Raw genomic sequence first — 10,423 nt, forward strand, 5'->3', positions numbered from 1 at the left:
AGAAAATCCTGAGCCAGATCCGGATGCAGGTAATTATTGCAATGAGTTTTCCAATGCCTCTAGATCTCTTGACTCCTCCGCCCAGCTGGATGTGCCATTTGCCTCCCCCCGCTCCAAAATTCCCGCTCTGTCCTCTCAAATTGAAGTTGCGCCAAGCAGGGGGAGCATGGATTGCAGGCGACTTTACTCCAAGGTGGCCGCTGCACCGACCGGGTCTACACCTTGTAGCTCGGCGCACCTTCACTCTAAGCTTGCTGCAGCTGTACCCAAGGTCCTTCCTGATCTGACTTCTAAGAATCTCAGAATCCTCAAGAGTGGATGACTTCTCGATCTGTCATCTCAAGTTCCCTCAGCTCCATCCCTAAGAAAATCTCAGGGCTCATCTCTTCAAGATTCTGATGGCTGGATGGAGGTCAGAGAAAAGCACTGGTGGAGAAAATCTTCCTCATTCACTCCTGCCAACAACCAAGAGCATCTTCAGTTAAGAAGGGAGAGATTTTTGAAGCACATGGAAGGTAAATGCTTCTGTTGCCTGAGCACAAATCACAGAGTTGTAGAGTGTAGAGAATCTATTCGTTGTTGGCTGTGCTTGAGGTTTGGCCATCTCGCTTCCAATTGTGTTAGGAAAAGAATTAGCTATAAATTACATGCGGTCCCCCAAGTTCAGTTCACGAAGGATTTCCCAGTTCTTGCTCCACTTCGCTTCCCTCCAAAACTTTATCCAGCTCCCCCGTCTGTTCCCCCAATGGATGACCTCACCGCTCGTCCACTACTGGACTCGGTGGTGATTTCTGCTACGAGTGAGATCAAGAGGCGCAGAGAACGCTTCTCTGCTCGCTCTCTGGTGGCGTGGCAGGTTGGAGCGCATGGGAACAAGGTGGAGCTCAGCACCTTCGCTGATGATGTGCGCTCTGCCCTCAACGTGCGGCGCGCCGACATCCAGTTCACCAAATTCCACCCAGAAGATTTTTTCATCACCTGCTCCAACCAGAGTGACCGAGATGCGATCCTTCGTCAGCCCAGGCTGGCAACCGCCTCCGGAAGGGTGTATCTGTTTTGTCCCTAGGATGAGAGTCTCCATGGCATCCTTGCTCGCTTCCGCTACCGTGCTCGGCTCTGCTTGGAAGGCATTCCCATGCACGCCAGAACAGACGAAGCTGCTGCCAAGATCATTGGTCGCAAATGCTCCATCCACTACGTGGAGGAGTATTCTCGCCGGGGCAACTACAATAGAACTTTTGATCTTTGGATTTGGACTGACGAACCAAGAGCCATCCCAAGGGGTGGTCCTTTCTCCCTTACATCTGCTGATGAAGAAGGGCTGTCGATGGACATCCCGCTCCCTGACCTGGAGCCCCATCGCAATCCGCCGCCCTCTGAGCCTAAAGAAGGCTAGATCTACAATGTCCTGATCCATGTCGACACCCTTGAAGACCTCCACTCGTGCAAGGCGCGTGCCTACAAGTGGGACTACGAAGTTCAAGATGATGGGTCAAGGTACAGGGATTATCCGCTGCCTTACAGAGCGGAACCTGATCCTACTCAAGGTCCCAGGGACGATGATGATGACGAGGAGGACCAGTCCAGGGGGCGCCACAGGAGTCGGTTCCTTTGGAATCATCTTGGTGGACGCTCCTCAAGTCGCAGTAGGGAACCTGATAGGAGGGAGGAGCAAAGGCGTGACCAAGAGACCAGAGGGCGTCCACGTGGCCGGGAGCGTTCTGACCACAGGAGCCGCAGCAGGTGTTCGCGTGAACCTTGTGAGGTTAGACCGCCTGTTCAAGCACCTTTTGCTTCTCGGCATTTCGTCTCCTCGCCTCGCAAGCTGCCATCATCCAAGATCGCCTCCCCTTGCAAAAGCCTCAATTCTCCGCACATTCTGCATCCAAACGGAGATGATTCTGCCTCATCTATCACCGCAACCGTTCTGGACCAGGCTAATCTTCAAGCTGATTCATGTTTTTCTTCGCAAGGACAAGGAGAGGTCCTCGCCATCCTGGAGAGCCACCTCGACCCCATGATCCATGAAGCAACTTTGCAGCATTCGATTTACTCTCCAGACACGTCCTCCCCTCGTTTGCCTTCCCCTGTTTTTGTGCCTTCCTTTGCAGGATAGAGGCAGGCCCCTATCCAGCCCAGCTCACTGACAGGAGGCCCCGGAAATCAGATGGATGGTTTCCTTGCTGAGCTTTCGACCCCAATCCGGCCGGCGCTTCTTCCTGTTGCCGACGTCAACGCTCGCCGCCATGCCCGTGTTAAGGTAGCAGTTCCTGCAATTGCTTCAGCGCAGAGACATAGTGCTCGTTTGCTTTCCAAGCGGCGTTCAGACGTGAAGTTAGAGAGTTTTGCTCAAGAAATCCTTTCTAAAAATTTTGGTTTCATGGATGATCACGCTTCTTTTGATGATAATGTCAAAACGCTTTACTTGCAGCACTTCAACAAGCCCTTATCCCCAGCCTCTTTGAAGACAATCTCCGAGCTAGTGGAGAAGGGTGGGTGCAAGGCCATACGCCTGAAGGCTGCAAAGAAGAAGGCGGTCGTGGCACCCCTGTAAGCGCCCCTACTACTGAGATGTCATCAAGCATAACATCCATGACGTCTCCAATCCTGATGTTCAAGTCTCAGTTGCCACTACGTCGAGATACTTCCTACTATCTAATTTCCTATGTTGTATTGGGCTGTCCCTATTTTGTACCTCTCTTGCTGTGTTTCTCTCATCGTCGTTGGGAGTGTTTCTGCGAGAGTAGAGTTGCTGTGCCCTTTTGATCCTATGTCACAAGATAATGTCTACCTGTTTAACTGGAATGCGAGAGGTTTGAATGCCAAAGCAAAGCAAGACTCTGTTAGAGTTTGCATCCAGCAATATAAGTCGACGATTGTCTGTTTACAGGAGACGAAACTTCCTGCTATCTCCAATCAAATTATTATCAACACTTTGGGTCACTAGTTTGTACAACAACATGCTTTTCTGCCGGCAGATGGTACTAGGGGTGGCATACTTCTAGCATGTGATGAAAATTTATTTTCAATCTCTGAAGTGGTTCTTGGTCAGTACTCCCTCTCTACTATGGTGTCTATGCGAGAGGAAGGACTAAATTGGTCTATCACTGTGGTGTATGGACCACAATTGATGCTGACAAAATAAACTTCTTAGCTGAACTTGAAAATATTCAAGTCTCTTTGAAACCTGCTTGGTTAATTATTGGGGATTTCAATCTTATTTACAAAGCCTCTGATAAAAACAATAACCGCCTTAATAGAGTGATGATGCAACATTTCCGCGGTCTCTTAGACAAGATCCAGGTAAAAGAATTACCTCTCCCAGGCCGGCGTTTCACTTGGGCAGGTGAGGGATCAAATCCTACACAAACAAAGATTGACCGTGCTTTCGCTTCTGTGGATTGGGACTTGATGTTTGAGAGCTCCATTATGCACCCTCTGTCCTCTGCATGCTCTGATCGCACACCTCTCTTTTTAGTGGGTAATGAGAAGAGGAGCAAATCTCCCATCTTCAGATTTGAATCTTACTGGCTTAAAGTTCCAGGTTTTCTAGAAGTGGTTCAACACTCTTGGCAAAAGCCGATTTTGTCGTCTAACCGACTAGCCATCTTTCGCCTAAAGCTTCGGCGTTTAGCCTGTGACCTTAAGAGATGGAGCCGCTGCAATGTGGGAGACATCAAATTGCAATTAGCTGTTGCAGCTGAAGTAATTTTCCAGCTAGAGCTAGCTCGAGAATCCAAGTCACTATCTGATCAAGAGAACCTACTCCTCTCCAATCTCAAATCAAGATTTCTAGGTCTCTCAACCCTTAATAAAATTAAAATTAGGCAGCACTCGAGGCTCACTTGGCTCAAAGAGAGGGAGGTCGATTCAAAACTTTTCCATATCAAAGCAAACTCTAGGAGAAGAAAGAATTACATCCAATCACTTCAAACTCCCTTAGGAGTGGCAATATCGGCACAAGACAAGGAAGACGAGCTGTTCCGTTTTTTCAAATCTAGACTTGGGGCAAATGTGCAAAGATCGTTGGGTCTCAACTAGGCTGCTTTAGGGCTCCCGTCCTTGGATCTTTCGGAACTAGAGGAGGATTTCTCGGAGGAGGAAATAAAAGTGACGATCTTCTCTTTACCTCCCAAAAAGGCTCCGGGTCCGGATGGTTTTATTGGATCCTTTTTCAAAGTCTCCTGGGAGATTATCAAGGATGATATCATGGCGGCAATCAATTCGTTCATGAACCTTAACACATCTCAACTGGAAAATCTGAATTCGGCCTTCATATGTCTCATTCCAAAGAAAGATGACGCTTCTGGCGCTGACCACTGTCTCATTCCATAGCTTTGCAAGGATAATCACTAAAACTTTAGCGAATAGATTAGCTCCAAGACTTAATGAGTTGGTTTCCCAGAACCAAAGCGCATTTGTTCGGAAGAGAGCGTTACATGACAATTTTCTTTATGTTCAAAACACGATACAACTGCTTCATAGATAAAAAAAAAGCAGAGCTTATTCATCAAGGTGGATATATCAAGAGCTTTCGATACCGTTTGCTGGCCCTACTTACTTGAAGCTCTATGGAATTTCGGTTTTGGGAACAGATGGATAAACTGGATCACTCATATCCTGGCAACATCCTCTTCTCAGGTCCTGCTAAATGGTTCGCCTGGTCACTCGATCAACCATGCTAGAGGACTCCGCCAAGGCGACCCTTTGTCTCCTATGCTCTTCATTTTAGCCATGGAACCTTTCCATCGAATTCTTAAAGCGGCTGAAGATGCTTCTGTTCTTCAACCGGTAAATGGACGCAATGCAAGATTCAGATGTTCTCTTTATGCAGACGATGTGGCAATTTTTGCAAATCCAGATAGTGCCGAACTGTCTTCCCACTCACAGATCCTGGATTTCTTTGCAAAAATTTCTGGGCTCCATCCAAACATCAACAAAACAGAAATCTTTCCTATTAGATGTGATGAGATAGATTTGAACAATCTTCTTTCAAGTTTCCCGGGGATGATTAAATCCTTCCCTTGCCGATACCTTGGACTTCCTCTTCACTATCGAAAACTAAGGAAGATTGATTTTATCCCGCTAATTGATAAGATTGGGTCACGTCTACCGGGATGGAAGGGGCGGTTCTTCACCTCTGCTGGCTGTAAAACCCAGTCCATTCGGTTCTAAGCTCTATACCGATTCACCATCTAACGGCCCTCCGCGCTCCCAAGTGGGTTTTTAAAAGGATTGACCGTTTTCGCAGATCCTTTCTTTGGAAAGGCGAGGACCCTGATCATACTAATCCCGGCGACAGTTTGATTAACTGGCAACTAGTTTGCAAACCAAAATCTCTAGGGGGGCTGGTCTTCCCGACCTTGAAAGATTTGCAAGGGCCTTGCGCCTCCGCTGGCTGTGGTTTTCTTGGAAATCAGACAACAAACCTTGGGTTGGCATGAATATCCCCTGCGATGATTTAGACAAAAAACTGTTTCAGGCGGCAACTACAATCTCAGTGGAGAACGGCGCTAAAACTAGTTTTTGGCATGATAATTGGCTGCACAAGAGGTGCCCAAAAGAGTTAGCCCCCCTCTGTTTCTCTTTAGCAAAAAGAAAGAATAGAAAGGTTCAGTTCGAGTTGATGAAAAATAACTGGCTTTTATCCTTTAGACAAATTACTTTTGTCGAAGAGTTACATGAGCTGGTGCAATTGGGAGACCTGCTCCAACAGGTTCAACTCACTCAAAATGTCGATGACATAGTCTGGAATTGGACTGAATCTGGAACTTATACAACCAAGAGTGCTTACTTATACCAATTTGCTGGTTCATACACTACAAGCGATTTTACCTCACTCTGGAAAGCCCCGGCTGAGCCTAAAATGAAATTTTTCGGGTGGCTTGTCCTCCATCAAAGAACTTTGACGGCTCAAAACTTGCTCATAAGACATTGGCCGTGTAATTGGATTTGCTGCTTGTGTACCTCTGCCTTCGAAGACACCAATCATCTGTTCGCGGAACGCCCGTTTATGAGACAAGTATGGTCTATAGTACATTCGTGGCAAAACTTGCCCCCAGTTTTCAATTCCCTTCCATCCCACGTCTCAACCTGCTGGGATGAGCTTAAGGACACAGGAACAGAAGATCAAAAATTACTCGCTCGAGGTGCTATCCTGACAACTTGGTGGAACGTTTGGCTAGAAAGAAATAGTAGAATCTTTCAAAATTTATCTAGTTCGGAGTTGTCAGTAACTTATCGGGTAAAACAAGACTTGGATTTGCGCAAAGTGGCTTTCAGGCCACCCTAATTCTCCTTTTGTTGTAACCTTTCCCAGGCCTTCCTGGGTGAATTTTTTTAACTCCCTTTAATTAAATTCCGGCAGTTCTTCTGCCGTCGTTCACCTCAACAAAAAATTGAATCATAGAAATGCTTTTGGTTTGTAACAAGGAGAATATTAGTTATCTTAGAGGACTATTTTCCTTGAAATAACTCCATAGTTTTGAATTCCTCCCACCTTACCCTACTAAACTCCTAATACACATTTAATTGGAGCATTATAATATTTTTTACTCCATCATATCTCCAAAACAAACTAAAATCTCTCTTATATTTGAGAACGAACTAGATATCTGGTGATGGTCGTAAAGTTTTCAACTGATCGAGTGTCTTCTCTGTATTAAGTGGCATCCTTTTTTTCATCGTTTACTGTTTTAGCTGTATATATAATTTGAATTTTTCAGTATTGTATTGAATAGTTTAGTTGATTAATATGGTCAATCACCGGCTGAACGAGCATTGTTTTCGTAAAGATGTTGCCGATTCACTGATCTGGCTTTAGTAAGAAAGCCCCAGAAAACAACAATATAAGACGGTAGCATATATAAAAAGAAAAATGTTGTGGGGATCCAGAAAACAAAATAGCTTTACAAACCTCACAAACTTCTAAATCTAGTGGAACAAATAGGCAAACCTCGTAAAGACGTTGAAATTTTCTTATGTTTAGCCTACTTGACCCTGGTTTCTAGCTTCTTCCCGCACCTTGTTATAATCTTACTCAACTTTATCAAGACCTAACAAATAGGCAACACTAGCCTTTTTAGCATATCTAAAAGCCGAATTGTGCAAATCTTAAATCAGCTAATAGAAATGGTCAGTTGCGATTTAGTATTTGGCTTTAGAAGCTGTGTGCCTCTCCTTTTTTCTGGATCATTGAGGCACCTATCTGTATCTCACCTTAACAAGCATATTTTTGCTGTATTTTCTGCTGCATGATTGACCACAACCACATCATTCAGAATCAGATAACGACCTAGACAGATCACCACTAAGCTATCTGAATCTTCCAGTGACCAGCTGATCATCAGTCAGTCATGCCCCTCCACACCATTAGCTGGTAACTAAAGCCAAAAGATCAGCAGCACCAACTGCATTTATGTGTATGGCACACCTGACCTGACATGACCATAACCTCAGCTGCCAATGATTAGCCCCGTAGTGCCTCATATCATAGGTCCATAAATCATGTAGTTTAGTTTAAGCTTGATGCATGCATGACTAGCTTTCTGCTACCTAATGCATATGCTTCTGAAAACTAAACAAACATGGCATGCAAAATCTTCTGCAGGATTGCATACAGCAATGGATGCTATCCTCGGAAGATTCTTTACAGGATTACAGTCTTATTTGGGCCTTGTCAATGGGGGTAACAGTGCATGCGTGCATGCTTGAAGCATGTGGTGATGATTTGGTGTTAATTTGGTTTTTCTTTAGAAAAGCTTTGCATCTGTATAATGTTTTAGAAATCTTTATGGGAAAGCATGGCAGTATCCTAACCAACCATACCAAAGCTAAGATTATAAAAAATGCATGCTTGCTAGTTGCTACTATGATATGATCCTCAGTTCATGTGCTCAACAAGATCTGATTACAATAACACACTTGAGCAGATAAGAGTAGCCCCTTTTGTGATAAAGATGATTGGCTTGCGAAGTTGCAATGCATCTACTATTGATGTAGATGACCATTACGACAACAGTGCGGTTGCCAATTGTAACAAAGAAGTACACGATTTAACCGAATAAAGATGGTTCAATCCTTTTCATCCCCTCTTGCTTATCCACAGTTTGCAGAAGTTGTGTCTTCATACTATTACCATGCATCCCTTTACATGTGCAACATGCATCCACCAAATGTTATATACTAGACAAGTCATCAATATCCATCCTAGCTTTCCTTGTAGTGCTACTGATTCTTCCTCCAGCAAATGGAAAAAAATGTGCATCATCATCATCATCCCAACCGCATGACGCTTTCGATCACGAATCGTGCATCGTTTGTGGATTGGGGATGCGCAATTGCGCATCTCTGTCGCCACCACCATTGTTGAGAGCTTCAGAGAAGCATATACGGTTGCAGTATTGCAGAGCTTGGACCGGTGGATTCACCATTCTTTTAATTCCATCCACAGAGCAGCAGGGATTCCCCTGCCTATTACAGTCTTGCTGCACATCAGCATTTAAAATTGGTCGGGGATATTGCAAGAGATTCGTGATCAGTGAGATATTCGGCTCATCAATATGCTTTTGATTATAGCCACAGATGATCATTGAGCCAATGGTGATGAGGATGTGAGCACAAGTTTTTTTTCTAATTTTGATTTTTGATGTATATGCAGTTTTTTTATTTCCAATATGTCAGGTTTTGAAACTACAAACAGGTTGAACCGGCTGCTAAGCTTAGCAGTAAGCAACACAAGTATCCTAAGGTTATTACAACAAAAAAATACTCTACTTATGATGGAGTAAATCTAGTAAATAAAAACGCTAAAAGGATTATCGTGTTATGAATCTAATGGTGCCGAGAGCATCAGATTCATAACACTCAGCATGAAACATTCAGATCATTTGACGCCTTGTTAGCAAGCCAATGCAGTGATGTGACAAAAATTTTCTTTTCAGACCAGCGTGACCTACAAATATTTGTCACTGAAAAGTTAGTTCATTGAGCAAGTTACAGAACAAACACACGCTTCATTATTACAAACAATACCCAGAAAATAATCATTGGCTTATAAACGGTTCTTTTCTTATTAAGATACATATTTTACCTCGGTTTTCGTTCACACGTTTTGATTCAAAGTACTAAACTGTGTGTTCCGTACGAAAACTTTATATATAAAAGTTGCTTTAAAATATCAAATTTATCTACTTTATGAGTTCAAAAATAATTAGAACTTAATTAATCAAACATCAATGGATTTCTCGTTTCGTGTGTCTAAACTTAAGCTTCATCTTAAGGACTACCGAACAGGACAAAATGTTAAAAGTGTGACTAGAATCTAGTTTATCTGGATAAAATCTAGTGTGGAAGAATTATCTTGGGTGGAGATTTGCATTTATAATTGTATTAGTGCATCTTTCAGACTATTTACATGGTCATGATAAGTTTTCTATTTTTTATATATTTCTTTAGATGATATCTTCATCTTTTATCAGGAGAAAATAGTGAATGTGACATTAAAAATACTAACTTTACAGAAGTATGCTTTCCAACCCCACAAGAATCATTATCATGATAGCCATTTCACAATCACTTGAATGCTTTCTACCAAACCATCACCAACAGAAACAGAAACTGGAATAACATAGATTATAGTCACGCTTGTTAGGTCCTATACACTGAATATCATAATTTAATTTTCTGTCCAAAATAACAAAAATGTGTATATCCTTTGTTTTTCTTGTGAAATATGTGTTCTAATTTTACCCTTGTTAATAAACAAAACAGAATAATTCCGGTGCCCTTTTCTTCTTGCAGTCTTCTTTTTCTCCGATCCAAATCTTATATAAAATATTTGGAGCTGGAGGTAAAGTTTGTGCACTTTCCTTAAAAAGAAAGGGTATCTGGCCTTTACAATATTTATTTCCTAAAAAGAGTGTAAGGTAATCCAAAATCTTAACAACCATTCTTGCTTTTGGCTGTTCTGCTCTACATCTTTTCATTCCCCCACCTCTTGCCTCCAAAAAAACATTCCTCCACCTCCTCTCCGTGAGAAATACTCCCATTTAAATGAAGGATTAGTGAAGGCTATTTTTTTTAAGGATTCAGTTCCTTTTTTTTTATAATATAGATCCATTTGATTTATTGGAAATGGATGAAAAAATTTTCAGACAATTGCATACCTATGGTCTATTTCACGGGAAGGTTAGACCTCTTGTAAACTTTCCTTTGCTTCATTTTTTCATGTGGTGTAATCAAAGGACATCTGTTCATGTTTCACGTATTTCTAATTCCTTTACGATTAAACAAATATACTACTTTATTTTCTATATTATTTCTGTGTTTTTTATCTTGCGTTTTAAAGAGGCCCTTAAACTTAAAAGAAAGTCAGATGATAAATATCTACTAGATCAAGCCGAATACTTCTTGATTGAGAGAT

Source organism: Oryza glaberrima, chromosome 3, assembly GCF_000147395.1.
Source record: "Oryza glaberrima chromosome 3, OglaRS2, whole genome shotgun sequence".
Classification (NCBI taxonomy): Eukaryota; Viridiplantae; Streptophyta; class Magnoliopsida; order Poales; family Poaceae; genus Oryza; species Oryza glaberrima.